This window comes from Ovis aries, chromosome 23 (assembly GCF_016772045.2).
Source record: "Ovis aries strain OAR_USU_Benz2616 breed Rambouillet chromosome 23, ARS-UI_Ramb_v3.0, whole genome shotgun sequence".
NCBI classification, from domain to species: Eukaryota; Metazoa; Chordata; class Mammalia; order Artiodactyla; family Bovidae; genus Ovis; species Ovis aries.
Window position 1 is genome coordinate 50030680 of NC_056076.1, and position 15982 is coordinate 50046661.

General features: G+C 47.0%; 1 protein-coding gene across 2 annotated transcripts in view; it reads right to left on the reverse strand.

Annotated features, from left to right (window-relative positions):
- The window catches only part of MYO5B (myosin VB), a 337450-nt gene that overhangs the window by 237779 nt on the left and 83689 nt on the right, over positions 1-15982 (reverse strand). The gene's annotated exons all lie outside the window — the stretch shown is intronic.

Genomic DNA, 15982 nt, shown 5'->3' on the forward strand with positions numbered 1-15982 from the left:
ACAAGTGAACAGAGAAACGTAGACTCCGAAAGTCGCATCTACCCTTACTAATCTTATAACTGGAAGCCGATGGACAAGAGCCCTGCCAGAAAGCACGGTAAACACTGGCAGTCACAGAACCACAAAATGCCACAGCAGCAGCACCTGTGGGTGGGCTGGGGCTCGGCTGGAATGGAGCGTTCTGAGGATCACCAGGACTCACACATCAGGAGGACTCGAGAAGAGAGGGAAGTAAGAAGGAAACACTTGGCTTCTGCAGTTTAGAAGAACTGTTTCCCTGCAGACTGGGGTACAAACAAGTTAAGAATTCAGACCAGGATGAGGCTGGATGATGAAACAGGACAGAGGCCAGTCACTAGCCCTTGGGCAGAAACAAGAGGTACACTGCACGGTGTGTTTAGTCACTAAGCTCTGTTTCTGCGACCCCAGGGACTGTAACCTGCCAGGCTCCTCTGTCCATGGGATTCTCCAGGCAAAAATACGGGAGTGGGTAGCCATTCCCTTCTCCAGGGGATCTTCCTGACCCAGGGATGGAACCAGGGTCTCCTGCACTGCAGGCAGACTTTTTTTTTTTTTTTTTAACCACTAAGCCACCAGGTTGGTACTCAATATTTGAACGAGCAAAATAGTATTTACTCTCATTTACATAAGAAAGTAAAGTATGGGACTTCCCTGGTGGTCCAGAGGTTAAGACTCCATGCTTCCAATGCAGGGGGCAAGGGTTTGACCCCTGGTCAGGGAAGATCACACATGCCACATGGCACAGCCAAAAGGAAAAAACAAAATAAGGTCATTAATTGGTAAAATTAAGCACTTTGCCAAGCATACATTACTAAAAGTTCCCAGAGGCAGGATTAAACCCCAGATCTGTGGGACTCCATAGCAACACCCTGAATCAACACTTGCCTCTCCTCTTGAGTCAGTCAAATGTGCTTTAAAAAAAAAAAATCCCTAAACATGTGTCACTCAGACCAGCCAGTCATACTCCATGAACCCAAATCCCCAACACAGAGGACCCCATGAAATTGGAAGTTAAGGAACCAAACTTTTACTCCATTATTAAAATTTGCCAAAGATGTTTGTAGCATGGATTGGTGAGTGGAAGGTTATTAGGGCTGTTAACCACCTGGAGAGTTTGACAATGTAGAATATGGGTCTGTCCGAAAAAAAAAATACATATACAATACACATTCACACATAATGTATATTTAAAAGTACAGTTAAAAATAGGGTAAAGGGAGAAAACACAGAGCCAAATACCTATGGACTCAGATTAGAGGATGCCTTACTAAACACGCACACATCAGAAGATCCTGCAATCACAGAGGATAGGAGAGCTACTTTTACATGCTCGCAATAACGAGGGCTCTACAGTATTGAGACTTCTTTTCAGGATTCGGTCACGTATTCCCTCTGGACCGACTAGTTAAGATTTTCATCCTTTGGTGGATATCCTACTAAGTAAGGAAATGGCAAGAAGAAGAAAGAATACTCAGATCAGCTCCAAGATTACTCGTGTGGGAACCGAGGCCATACCTTCTATTATCAATATAGTCGGTGCCTCAGTTTAACCACAACCAACTCAAAGGGACACAATGAGGCCAGCGCTAGAGGCATCACTACCAGTGTTTATAATCAGCAGCATTTCTTGCTCAAGTCATCAAAAAAAAAAAAAAAAGAAAGAAAGAATTTAAACTGGTTACCTAACAGAAGCAAATTCTACTCAAAACCACCAAGTCCCTCCCCTGTAAAAGGCACTGATTAGTCACAGATTGAAATGGAGATGTACCCAAATTCAAGACTGTAATTTAAATTAGTAGACAGGAGAACAGTCCCTTCCGGGTCATGTCCTTTCTGCAAGCTCTGGTGTAGATTCTCCAGACAGACTGCATTTTTCACTCAAACTCATGTTCTCTGGGTTAAGTCAGTTGCAACAGAAACTCGAACCAGCAAACTGCTAAAAACCCTATCTGCCTTAAGGGGTCAGTCATAACTAAGATCTAGAATGTGGTTATTGTTACTTCTATTGCCATATGTTTGCAGAATGCTTTGCAATCACCACCAGTAGTTATTAAAGTCCTTAAATTCACTGTGGTTTATGCTGGCAAAGTTAGCTCATAAAGGTAAAACTGCAGGCTTACTAACATTAGGACTGGAGTTTCTAAGTCTTAGCCTTTTCCACCATTTCTTTATCCTACCGAAGGACTGCCTCTTACCAGCTCATCTGCCTCTCCCCATAAGGCACCTTGAGCAAACGTAAGACTCACCTGGAGACCTTCATGCAATGCGTTCATGGAGCACCTACTATTTGCCAGGCAGGCTCTAGGCAACGGGGTGTAAGAGGAAGAAGAGATAGGGTCCGTGCACTCTGGGAACTCACGCTGTAGCAGAGGAGACAGGCGAAACCAGATACAGAGACAGCTGCTCCAGAGAGAAGCAAAGCATGGAAAGGGGCTTGGAAACAACCTGAATGGGGAAACAAGACTGCCGTTTTAGATAATGTGGTCAGAGACGAACTCTCCAAGGAAGCGACATCAAAGGAGAGACAAGATGGAAATAAAGCAAGACCTAAAAGCCCAGCAAGACTTTTCCATGGGAGGAAAGCAAAAGAAAGAGAACTGAAGCCCTTCTCCAGAGGATCTGGGATGATATAGGAATCCACATTACACACAACCTAAGTGACTGTCACAGGTGCTCCAAGAGCCTCGCTGAGAAACACCGCCAGGGGGTAAACATGGAGCCCTTCATACTGACCCATCACAGTAAGTACAGCGTCAACACTGAGATGTCCCACCAAGAGGCAAAGACAGGACTCCTACTTAGCCACTCATCCACATATATCCACAAAACGGGACTCCACAGACAGACACACAGGAGGGGACACCCATGCCTCCAGGATCTAAACCAGTCAAGCACTGCCAGCAGGGTCTTCCTTTGACCACCGACTCTGTGTGATGCCTGGCATAGCATAGCACTCCCTGTGAAAACCCTCTTCTCTCTACCCTGTAGACATCAGGCCCTTCCAGTCCCATCTACTGATACATACTTCCATCAGAGCAATAAACTTCCCCAATGAACTGGAAGTTTCTAAATAGGCACACAGTATAATCTCAACTGTATGATCCAAGATGATAAATAACAATGACTAATGACAATATTTGAATCCCCATTGTCAGGACACTTATGAAAATGAACCAATTTGCAACAGTGTTAAAACCCAATGGCAGTGGCTTTCTACTTTCACTATAAGGAGATTGTATTAAAAGAAACTGGGTCATTTATTTCAATAAGACATTTATTAATGCAACACCATCACCAAATCTCAAACACCCAAGTGTATCGCCAACATTACACTTTCAAATCATTTCATTTAATTAAGGTTACATGGAAGCTGAGTGGCTGCTTATGAATAATGTACACCGGAGCCCTTTCCCATCACCAGGATTTTATCGTTGTTTCCCGAAGAGCTTGTTTGCACTGTGCCTGCAGCCCCCTGCACCCAGCACCAACACTGCTGAATGTAAGCAGAAAGTTTCTACAGCTCCTGTCCACTCTTTCCAAGACATGATCTGCTCAGCACCTCTGCGGTCGGCACTGTTCCAAGTCCGAGGCACAGAAGGTGAATGAAATGGACAAAAGTCCCTGCCCTTGAGAAGCTTACCATCCTAAAGCCACGTCAAGAAGTGCTTTGACATAAAACCAGAAGCCTGACTTGCTCTCCCAAGAGTCGCTAATGCCTCCCTACTGCTGTGACAAATTTCTGCCAACTTTACTCTAAGGCTCACCAAGATTTAGAGGCAGATAATGACTTTTTACATTTGTGCTAAAGATTAGGGACAATTGAACATCAGAGAAAAAAGCACATCACTGGGCCATGGAATGCTCACTGCTCCGATATGGCTTAATTATTCAACTCAGAGAGCTGCTATTTCCTTTTCTTTACGTCTGAGTATCAACTGTGGCTTCATAATTATCAGGTTCAGATAGGAAATTGCAATTTGTTTCTGTACATTATAAAAAATGTCCAGAAATGCATCGACCACCGAGGTAGGTAGGGACCCCTGAGATGGAAGTCAGTGCAGGGGGTTACCCTGCTGACGCCATTGGGGAGCACCTGCAGATGCCATTGGGGAGCACCGTCTGAAACTCCCTCCCCACCTTCTTTCTGGTTTCCATTATCATCCTCACTGAGAGCAACTCAAGTAGGTTCTTATCTCCCAGGCATCACAAATGCCATTTCAGCTTTAAGTACACGGGAGTTTAGCTTTTGTCTAAAGCCTAAAGAGCTGCTATACGAACAGAAAAAAGAGAACATACAATTAACTCCTTTTATCGATTTCTCAAGATAAGTCCTGAGACTGAACAAATGAGATCAGATTGCAAAAGATTAAACTTCCATCTTGCAGCCCCATTTACAGCATTTAGATTTGCCATCTGAGCTTGATTTTGTGGTCTTTGCCTCCTCTCTTTAAAGCACCCAGCACGCCAGGTTCTTCCTTCATTTGGCTTGATGGCAGCCCTATGAAGCAAGCAGAGGCAATTATCACCATTTTATAGATAAGTAAACTGAGGCACAGGTTTAAGGCTAAGGTGGTAGAATTTGTGTTTTTTAAAACATGTTATTCTAATACTGAATGTATCCTACATAAAATTTGGAGAAAGCACAGAAGTCAAGTCACAGATGGCAAAAGAAAGAGAAAGGAAGTCCATGTCTCACAGAGGGCAAGCCTTCAGCCACCGGACTCCCAGGAGGCCTTGGCCTCACTCCAATCACTCTCCCCAGGCACGTCTGCCATCCCACACAGTAACAGAGGGGAGGGGGGCAGTCAGCATCAGAGGAAGGCAAAAGTGTCAACTGCCAACTGTCATGGATGAGCACCCGCACCTACACGATCCATTTCATGAATTTCCATCATGGGGTCAGCTTTCCCCAAAAACTCAGTGCTCGGCAGAAGGTGGAGACCAACAACCACCACGAAAAGAATGAGGGGCAACTGCTGTCATTTCGTCCAAGCAACAGTCTTCTCACTGCCACACACGTCCCAGGAGCACAAACCAGGGGGGCCGGAGGAAGGTAGAGGAAGACTCAGAGGCAGACACTCCCTCACTGTGAGGTCCAGGGCAGCACGGGCCCAGCTCAGCCCTGGGAACAAACCTGTGGGCCAGCACACGGCCTCCTGGACCCAGCCTGGCTCAGGGCTCGGCACAGGCCCCCACCCCGTCCCTTTCCGTCCACTTGACTCTGGGCGGGTTACAGGCCCCCCAAGGCCCAGATTCTGCATTTGTGAGACAGGGACACTGGTCCCCTGGGGTACCACCCTCATGGGGTAACCATGAAGATTAGTTAACATGTTTAAGGCAGTTAGGACAAAGCCAGACTGAGCGTGTGCTTTATATGTGCTAACTTATTACTACTAAACTATTACTGTTACTAAATCCAGGGGGAGGCTTTAATCTATTAGTATTATTATTACTAAATCCAGGGTGAGGCTTTAGATGGCTCTTCAAACTATCCCGAATGAAGGACCATTACTAAATTTCCAAATATCAGACTGCTGCTTCTGGAAAATAATGATGAAAATGAATCACTAGAAAAATCACGCACTTGAATGTCACAGCCCTGTTGACTTGCCTACACTTCCCAGGGACCTTCCCGAGCTGCACTGACTCATCCAGGTCACCAAGACATCACTTGGGAAGGCTCATCACGTGATAGGTTCCGAGACAATCCTCAAAGAGCCCGGGGTGCATAGCCAGGCTTCTGAGGGCAGCTGGCTTATAATTAAGGGGTAACTGAGGCCTGGGCCAGTTTACGTAATAAAGTTACGTAACCTGCTCCCAATTCAGACGTTTGTCTGAGCAGGGCAGGCGTGTTCAGGAATCAGCTGACTCCCTCATGAGCCTCCACTCGCATTGCCTATGGGAACTTGGCAAAGAGTTGGAGGACCAGAGCAGAAGCCAGAGTTCATCCTTCTTGAGGGATCAGCACTGAAGCTTCCAGGGGAAAAAATGGGTGTGATAATGAAGGCTGGGAGGTGCCAGGGCGACCAGCACTGCGGGCGCTGCTTCAACAGCTGCAGCGTGTGGCAGCCTCAGCGAAGCCCATGCAGCGTGTTCCAACATCTGCAGATAAATGTCTACAGAACCTCCTTCGGAGAAGGCCCACACGGCTACCTGGGCGCCCCCTTTCCTCAGCCAGGAGGCCCCTTGTTCCTCCATTTGTTCCACAGGGCATCTGAAAATCACAGACATGGGGCTGGTAGGGGACTAAAACCCAGAAAACCCGGGTTCCACCCTAGGCTCTAGCATGAACAGGCTGTTTGATCTTGTACTAGTCACCTCCCCACTCTGAGCCTCAGCTTCCTCACCAGTACACTCGGGAACAGCACTGACATCACCGTCAGGACCCCTTCAGGCTCTGTGACTTTCGGGCCCACTGCAGGAGCTGCACCTTGGTGTGTATTCATGTCCAACTCCACACCTGGCCTCTGTGCACCACACCTGTCCTATGAGTGCCAACCGCTCTCCTCTGACCCTGAGGGGTGACAGTCCAGACTCCTCACTGCAGTCTGCTCTCCTCCCCTTAAGGCCTGTCCCTCTCCCTTCTCATGACACTCAGACAGGAGCAGGCCCTTGGCTAGTCTTCAAAAGATGTCTGTGGAACCGAGTCTTAAGGTGAGACTCCATCAGCCTTACACAAGAGAGCCTGACAGTCATGGAACCTCCTCCTTTCAAAGAGAACGTCCTTGTCCCATTTATCAAAAGGTATTGAGCACCTACCGTGGCCATGCCCCGTGCCAGACTCTAGAAAGACAGTGGCGAAAAGACATTGTCCCCGTCCTCAGACACCTGTCTACTGCTGAAGCCTAATCATTAGTATGGCTTCAAAGTCTTATGGAACACTTACCGAACATTCTAGAACTACCAAATAATCTACTCCAATGTTTCAATCCCTGTTATCGCTATCTGTTCTTGTAACACATTGGAGGATTTTTAGTAGCAATGAACAGGCTTTCTGGGGAGGATTCTGCATGTGTATACAAAGGTGAGTTATCATGCAATATTTTTGGTAGGGTTGTTTCCTTTTTAAAGATAGCATTTAGCTGACCCCCTTCTACTTGGGGGAACACAAGGAGGGGTTGGAATGTTTCCAGCTACAACTCATCCCACTGACAAGAAGAAGAAATACTCCAACATCATCATTCCTTCCATGTTCCACCCAGACCCTGCACAACTTCCTTGTCTCTCCAGGACTTAGACACTGAATTAAAATATAGGGATTTTCTGGAATTTCCCTGGTGGTCCAGTGGTTAAGAATCTGCCTTCCAATGCAAGGGACGTGAGTTCAATCCCTGGTTGGGGAACTAAGATCGCACAAGCCGTGCCACAACTCACGAGCCCACGTGCCACAAGTGGGGAGGTCACAGGCTCTAGAACCTGCACCGCAACTGAGACCCAATGCAGCCAGAAGCAAATGTTGATACACACATGTGTTCAAACCTTGGGTCGCAAAGATGCCCTGGAGAGGGAAATGGCAACCCACTCCAGTATTCTCACCTGGAAAATTCCACGGACAGAGGAGCCTGGCGGGCTATAAAGCCCGTGGAATCACAGAGAATCTAACACAACTGAGCACACACCCACAACAACAACCAGCAGAAGTGGATTTTCCTAATAAGTGAGCTAATGTTTCCCCGGATGATGCAGAATGGGTCAAATTTAATTGAAAAAAAAAAAAAACAGTCTAGGCCAGAATCCTAAGAATAACCATAGCACATATTCCTGTGGTCCTTAGAGACCAAAGTTCTCGGCTGCAGGACACACAGCAATTAGTATCACTCCACACTTCTCCCTCACTCTCGATCTCCCGATGACACAGAGAGAGACCTGCCCTCATAAGAGCCTTCTTCCTGTTCTAGGGACGGTGAACTTGAGGTGCAGAGTGGCCTTTCTCATTTATTTCCTGGTCAACAGCCATCATCGAGGTGCTCCATGATCAGTCTTTAGAGGAAGTTCAGTTATCAAATGAGTAAGTGGGGACAGGAAGCCTGTTTCCCAAATTCACAAGAGGAAAGCTCAGACATGGGCTAGGAAACAGCTGTGCCATTGAAGCACACAGCTGTGATCTCACCAACCCAAACTGCAATCTGTCCCTTCTGAAGGGAAAGAAGGTGTCAGCTCTAATCCTAAGCAAGAGTTAGTGAGTTTGCTAACATGTAAAGAGCTCAGTTACCATGTGGGAGACAATACGGTGAACGAGATAAGCCCTGACCTCAAGGCACTTAACACATGCTCCAACTCCCATAAGAAATGGCCTGCCCATGAAGCAGAAGCTCTCAGATCATTCCTCAAGGCCCTTCCAGGAAGTCTAACCTCCCCAACCTGTGCATAAGGCCAGTCTCCAGAGGGCTGAGAAGGGACTTCCAGCCCCACTCAGGGATCAGGAGCAGGCCTCCATGAACCCTGAGTCCATGCAAGAAACAGCAACGGGTATCAGTTATGAAATCTGAAAAGTAACTTTAGACCATATAATTCTATATGCTATACCATCACCCCCTTTCTGCCTGGGAGTCTGATTTTCTTCCTCTCTAGAATCAAAACCTTATAATCTATAAAATGGGAGAATCAGAATACCTGCTCGCTTCTTAAATGCCCTGAAAAACCCAGAAAAAATATAAGTACATGAACAAAATGGGGCTATTTTGCTGTGTCTCCAGGCCCCGCACTGCCCAGCAGAGCAGGAGACAAAACCTACGCTCAGCAAACGCCCAAGAGCTTCCCAGCTTCAGCTTACGAACGAAATGATTCTGTAACTAAAACCATCCTTTCTTCCTTCTGAACCTTCCTGCCTTGAATCTGAACTCTCAGAACAGCCTCTCCCCGGCTTATATAATAACACCCGTACCGCACGGCAATCACGTATGGTACAAAAGGAGCAAAAACAAGTGCTGGGCCAGCCCATCTCCTCCCTACAACTGTGCTCCTGTACTGCCAGGTTCCATGTGGAGACGAAAGAAAGAAAAGGACAATGGATTTCAGCGACGACAACCATACATTAAAACAGGCTTAATGGAAACGGCCTTTTTATTACCGCCTGAGCCTCCCACATTCAGTGCAATCCAGAAAATGTTTGTCAAATGATTCAGCTCCATAGGACACGGCCAACTTTTTCCCCTCTAAACCCTGAGACCAGCTGGGATGCCCAGTCGTTCCAGTCTGCCTGGGACTCTCCCAGTTCAGTATGTCTGGGGAAATTTCCCTCAGACCCAGGCAAACCAGGACAGGTGGTCACCCCGACACCAGCACATCCCAGGCTGCACTACAGAAAAATCCAGGAGCAGGACCACACGTTTCCATGTGAATCCCAGGAACACAGTCTCAAGACGGCCATCACATAGCCTTTCATAACTTAGAGTAAGTGCCCCTTCGGTGAGCAAGGCACAACAGAAAGCTCGGTGCCTAGGTGAGCGCTGGGGTTTCAGAGTTTCCTGGAGGGCTTGATAAAATGGACCAACTGCCAGAGATTCTGTCCACAGGCCTGGCCAAGGATTCATGCATCTGCTTTTCTAACAAGCTCAAAGGGGCCACTGAGGTTGCAGGTCACAGGCCACAGTAGGAATAGGAAGGGCCTGGGCTATAGCTCATCTATTAACTCCCTGATAAAGCTTGAGTCAACTACAGACCTTCCTGGGAAACCACCAACCTTCCTGGGCTTGTTTCTTCATCCCAAAGTGTGCATGACCCCTATAAGTGTTGTTGTTCAGTTGCCAATTCATGTCTGACTCGTTGCCACCCCACGGACTGTGGCACACCAGGCTCCTCTGTCCTTCACTACCTCCTCGAGTTTGCCCAAATCCGTGTCCATTGAGTCAGTGATGCTACCTAACCATCTCATCCTCTGCTGCCCTCGATCTTTCCCAGCATCAGGGTCTTTTCCAATGAGTTGGCTGTTCACATCAGGTGGCCAAAGTTTTGGAGCTTCATGATCCTGGTGAAAGTGAGAAGTGTTAGTCACTCAGTCATGTCCGACTCTTTGCAACCCCATGGACTGTAGGCTGTCAGGCCCCTTTGTCCATGGAATTCTCCAGGCAAGAATACTGGAGTGGGTAGCCATTCCCTTCCCCAGGGGATCTTCCCGACCCAGGGATGGAAACTGGGTCTCCTGCATTGCAGGGAGATTCTTTACCATCTGAGCCACCAGGGAAGCCCCAAGTGCTCCTCAAATGCTGGGTTTCCAGAACAGTGTTGCTCTCACTTTAGCACAAAGAATCATCTGGTAGGCTTGTTGAAAGGGATCCCAGGATCCCTTCTACTTACTGGTTCAACAGGTCAGAGGACCCACCCAGGATGCTGGAGTCCACCAAGCACACAGGGGATGGTGATTCTGCTGAGGAGACCACTTGGAGGAGCGCTGTGCTTCAACACACAAGAGGCCCTTATGCCAACTGTGAAGATACAGCCAAGTAGCAATTACCCTACAGGCTTTCACATCTCTCAGCTTAATATTTTTTTAATCCTCAACAAATTCTATTTTCTCTCCTCACTCATTACACCAACAGCTGCATTCCATCTCCCTAAACGTTTTGTCTGTGGATTCACAGATTGCTGTCTCTGCAGACAGAATAATCTCATGGGCTGCAGAAGTTTTCTGCTCAGTGGTCTGCCTGGTTCACATAACAGGGTCACAGAGAAACTCAGGCGGAAAGGACAATCTCTTCACTCGAAAGATGAGAAGGATTCAGAGATGCAGTGAGGCTTGCACCAAGGCCAAGAGTCAGTAAGCAGCAAGAATCAGTCTTCCTGATCGTCAGCTAAAGTATTTATACACATCTTCCTATCCCCTCTAAGGGAGGGGGTATTAAATGGGGGGAAAAAAACCCCAAAAACCTATGTCCATCAACCCAAGGTGTTGAAGTCAGGTCCATCCTGAGCTCCATTTCTGCTCTTTTTCGATTATTTCTTCCAGAGCTTCTTAGAAAATTCTAAAAGAAGACAGGATTAGCTAGAGAGGATCCTGCCAATGAAGGCAAAAATCTTTCATCTGCTTTGGATGTCTTCTAAGAGGCAGAAATATTTTTAATGAGCTAGTTGACTAGGCCTTTTTCATAGCTCTGAAGTTGAAATGTAGAGTTCAACAAAAGCGTTAATTCTTAAAATATCTAACTTCTAGCACAAAGGACTTTCAGAAAGGTATTAAACGAGAAACAGCTCTGTGTATACTGGACAAACAATACTGTGTACACATGAGTGCTTGCTGAGTTACTTCAGTCGTGTCCGCCTCTTTGCAACCCTATGGACACTAGCCCACAGGCTCCTCTCTCCAGGGGATTCTCCAGGCAAGAACACTGGAGTGGGTTGCCATGCCCTTCTGCAAGAGATCTTCCTGACCAGGGATCAAACCTGCTTCTCGTGTCTCCTGCATTGGCAGGCGGGTTCTTTACCACTAGCTCCACCTGGGAAGACCATGCACGTATATATATTTGCTAATTTCTGAAATATTTAAGCAGTTCACTTCAACTTTGATGATGGAGGGAAGGAACACAGGCTCACTGAACACTGCTTCCTCCTGGGGACACAGCAGGATGTCGGAAACTGGCCAGCTTCCCCACTTGCACGGTCAGTGTTCTTCTGGAGGCTTGCAGACTGGGTCTGCCTGAGACAGGCCTCACACAGAGCCCATGCCTCACAGGTCACACAGCCTTCTGTCCTCCACCAGGAAGCAAGAGCTTGTCGAGGTTTCTGGAGTCCATTTCCTAAAACCTTTCCCTGACTCACTAAAGCAGGGGTCCCCAACCTCCAAGCCCCGGAGCAGTGCTTCCTGTCAGGTTAGCAGCGGCAGCAGGTTAGAAATAAAGTGCACAGTAAGTGTAACGAGCTTGAATCATCCTGAAAGCATCCCTCCACCCCCCCGGTCCATGGAAAAAGTTGTCTTCCACAAAACCAGTCTCTGGTGCCAAACAGGTTGGGGACTGCTGCAAAGGACGAAATGGAAGATGATGGGGGTGCGGGAGAGAGGCCAGCACTGGTCTGTTGCTGGGACCCAGAGAACCCTGGAAAGGTCCCAACAGCTCATGTCCCAAGGAAAGACTCCTGGAGCATGGAGCCTCAGTCCACATGCCATCAGCCTCTCATCTGGTGCGATCTGCTCCTGGGCCCTGCCCTGGCCCAGCTCTCGGCAGGCTGCCTGGCCCTGAGCAGATTGCTGCACCTCTGAGCCTTCATTTCCTCACATGTGAAACAGAGACCATCCCTGCTTGGTCAGGGGTTGGAGGCGGTGCCAGGGTCAGGGGCTGCCTCTGCTTTCGGGGGAGCCCACCTGCCAGTTTATGGCCTGAGGTTGGTCTACCTTCAGAAGAGTAGTTGATGAGCACTGATACCTCCTGGGTAGCTGACAGGCAGTAACATTCACCCACACTCTGCTTCACATGTTCCAGGAGCTTCTAGGCCAGACTCAGCAGCTGAAGCTCTCTTACTTGCCACCTCTGACCTGCCCTCCAGCCCCAGAGCTGGCCAGGCCAGCAAGGCACTGGCCGTGTATGTAGACAGTCTCTTCTCTGGGCCCCTGCCCACACCACTCCCCGGGCCTCAAATGCCTTCCCTCCGCCCCCTGCCCAGGCCTTTCAAATTCCTCGGGGCCCCACTTGGGTCCCCACTCTGCCAAGCCTTTCTGTCCTGAGAGTTCTCTCCCCCGCCCCCCACCTCCCTCCAGGTGCCTTCATGAAGCCCTCTCTGAAGCCCCCACCCAGAGGCACGGTCAGCCTCCACTGTGAGCCCTCAGGGTGCACCCCCAGCACACCTGCATGGTCTGTAGTTTACGGTTTGTATCTCTGTCCTCCCTTCCAGATTTATAAGCATCCTGTGAAGTGAAAGTGGAGTCGCTCAGTTGTGTCTGACTCCTTGCGACCCTGTACACTATACAGTCCATGGAATTCTCCAGGCCACAATACTGGAGTGGGTAGCCTTTCCCTTCTCCAGGGGATCTTCCCAACCCAGGGATCGAACCCAGGTCTCCCACACTGCAGGTGGATTCTTTACCAGCTGAGCCACCAGGGAAGCCCAAGAATACTGGAGTGGGTAGCCTATCCCTTCTTCCGGGGATCTTCCTGACCCAGGAATCAAACCAGGGTCTCGTGCATTGCAGGCAGATTCTTTACCAGCTGAGCTATCAGGGAAGCCCCATAAGAATCCTGAGGTCTCACTTATTTCTTCCATCCCCAGTGTCAGTCACCAAAGTGGTTTAATAAACACTGTGAGGACACACAGACCTTTACATAGTAAGACAATTCAGTTACAGTAACAATGACCTCATAAGTAAATCCCCAAAGCCAGTCTATCTCACACTAAACAAACCACATGTGAAAATCAGATTTACCTAAAAGATACATCCAAAGGGTTACCTACAATAGGATTCACCAGAGGACTCTTTTTTAAATATATATATATATGTGTGTGTGTATATATATATATATATATATATATATATAAGGTTCCTGTAATTTTCTAATAGGATTCAGTCTGATATTTATTTTTTCAGGAACCTGCACTCAATTGAGTTCGGCCAACATTTACTGAGAACCGCTATCACCTAATGGAAGGTATTCCCCAGAACTGAGTGTAGTTGGGGCTTGCCCTGCATGCGTCCTCAACCTCATCAGTCCACGTTATTACAAAGTCTCAACAGAGTCCCTGAGATGTGAGGCTGTTCTGCAGCCCCATGAACACAAGCAGGTACTCCCTTCCAGAGCACCCAAGGCCCCAACTCCCGAAAGGATCAGACACTGCAGACCGCCAGGACCCCGAACAAGCACCAACATCAGTCCTCTTCACTCACAAACTGTAAAGGCTTTGCTTTTCACTAAAATATATGAAATGGACACCGTCTTAGTTTCTTTTCCCTATGTCCATGATTCAGACTCCCCACGGAAAGGGCATGAGCCTTTGGGAGCTTTTGCAGTCAGACAGGCAGCCCTGAATTGAACCCCAAAGCAACTACTGAGCAGCTATGCAACTTAGACACAAAAGTTAGCCTCTAGGCCTCCACTTCCTCACATGAACAACAGGGTGACTTGAGAATTAAACCCTGTGCAGAAAGCACTAGAATGCTGCTGCCGAGAAGGCATTCACTCAATGACCATTTTCATCACCAAATCAGGTCTCCTGATCACACCTGTTCCACGTAGGAAGTCTGTCCCAAAAGAAGTAATAAAATATGGTTCTGCCTCAGCGGTGCTTATTTTTAAAACAGAGCCCTAAAACACAAGTCAATCCCACAGTAAAATACCACTATGTCTCCACTATGATGGCTAGAATTTTTTTAAAAACAGAAGATACCAAGTGTTGGCAAGGATGTGGAGAAATTAGAATCCTCACACATTGCTGATTCAGCTGTAAAATGGTGCACCTCCTGTGGAAAATGGCTTGGTGCTGACTGAAGATGAACACAGAAATACCACATGATCCATCAATTCCATTCCCAGGCATGTACCCAAGAGAACTGAACACAGGTACTCAAATTCTCTTCCACAGGTGTTCATACCAGCACCATTCACAACGGCCCAAAAGGCAGAAACAACCCAAATGTTATCAGCTGAGGGACAGATAAACAAAACGTGGCAGGAGCCATACGGTGGGCTATTATCATTCAACCAAAAAAAAGAAGTGAAGTTCTGATACCTGCTACAATGCAAGCGACCTGGAAAATACTCTGCTTTGGAAAGAGGCTAGACGAAAGGTCACATATTGTATGAAATGTCCAGGACAGGCAAATCCATACAAACAGAAAGCAGATTCGTGGTTACCAGGGCTGGTGGAAGGGAGAAATGGGTCCATGATGCCTTTCATACATGATGGAAACATTCTGGAACCAGACAAGGGTGGTAGTTGCCCAACATGGTGCATGTACTGAACACCACTGAACTGGACACTTTAAAATGGTCACCTGTATATGGTGTAAATTTCATCTCAATAAAAAATTTTAAAGGCTCTTTAAGAAGATTTTTTAAATTCTCCATTTTCAAATAGTTGGATGTAAGTGTGTCCCTACTTGTCTAGACATTTTGCAAATACCTACTAGCAGCCCTGTTGTGTACCAGGCACTGATCCCTCCTTTAGGTGTCTCATCACCTCATGGACCATCTGTGCCATTAAAAAGGGTTTGGGCACATATATTTCACACAGACACAAGCCATGCACAAAATATAATGCTATTTTCTCCCAGTCTAGCTCAGTCATGTAAGTAAACACTAATGGGCCCATGAAACACGTATGTGTAAATAATATCACTGCCACCATAGCATGTTCTGTGTGCTTTTCGCTCTACTTAGTAAGTTTAATTGAATTACCATCTAAAACTTCAGCAAAACCACATTATGACCTATGATTAGCATGAAATTTCCTTGTATTCTGTGACACCAGATATCCCCTCTGCGTACTTAAATTGGTTTTTGATAATAGACAGAAGCTGTAGCAACCACAATTTTATTCTCAAAGCTTTACAGACTTCACAGTAAAACCGTGAGATTCTTTACGAGTTTCCCGACACACAGTGCCAAAACCTATTTTCATCAAAATGTGGCTTCTGTAGTTGAACAGACATTCATACCCATAGGGGAGACTGGATACTCTGTCCCCAGGACACAGTAGCATTTCCATTAGGAAAGCCATCACCATGTTCTTTCTTTTGTTTTATTAAAAGGCTTAGGGAAAGTGTGAATGTTTTTCTCAACTCTGTTTTCGAGTGAACATTAAAGATTAAAAAAAATTTTTTTTTTTTTTTTTTTGCTGAAAAACAAGAATACTGTGAACCAGAAAATGCTTTGGAACCAGAAGGAAAGATACATGTGAGAACTACAAGGAATTCCTGTGCAATCCAGAAGACGCATATACCCACAAGCAGACTACCAACCCTTCACCGTGGCATCCTTGCCATCATTAATTCCATATCACTGTTTGCTTCTGACTTAACCCTCCTGCTGCTTGAACA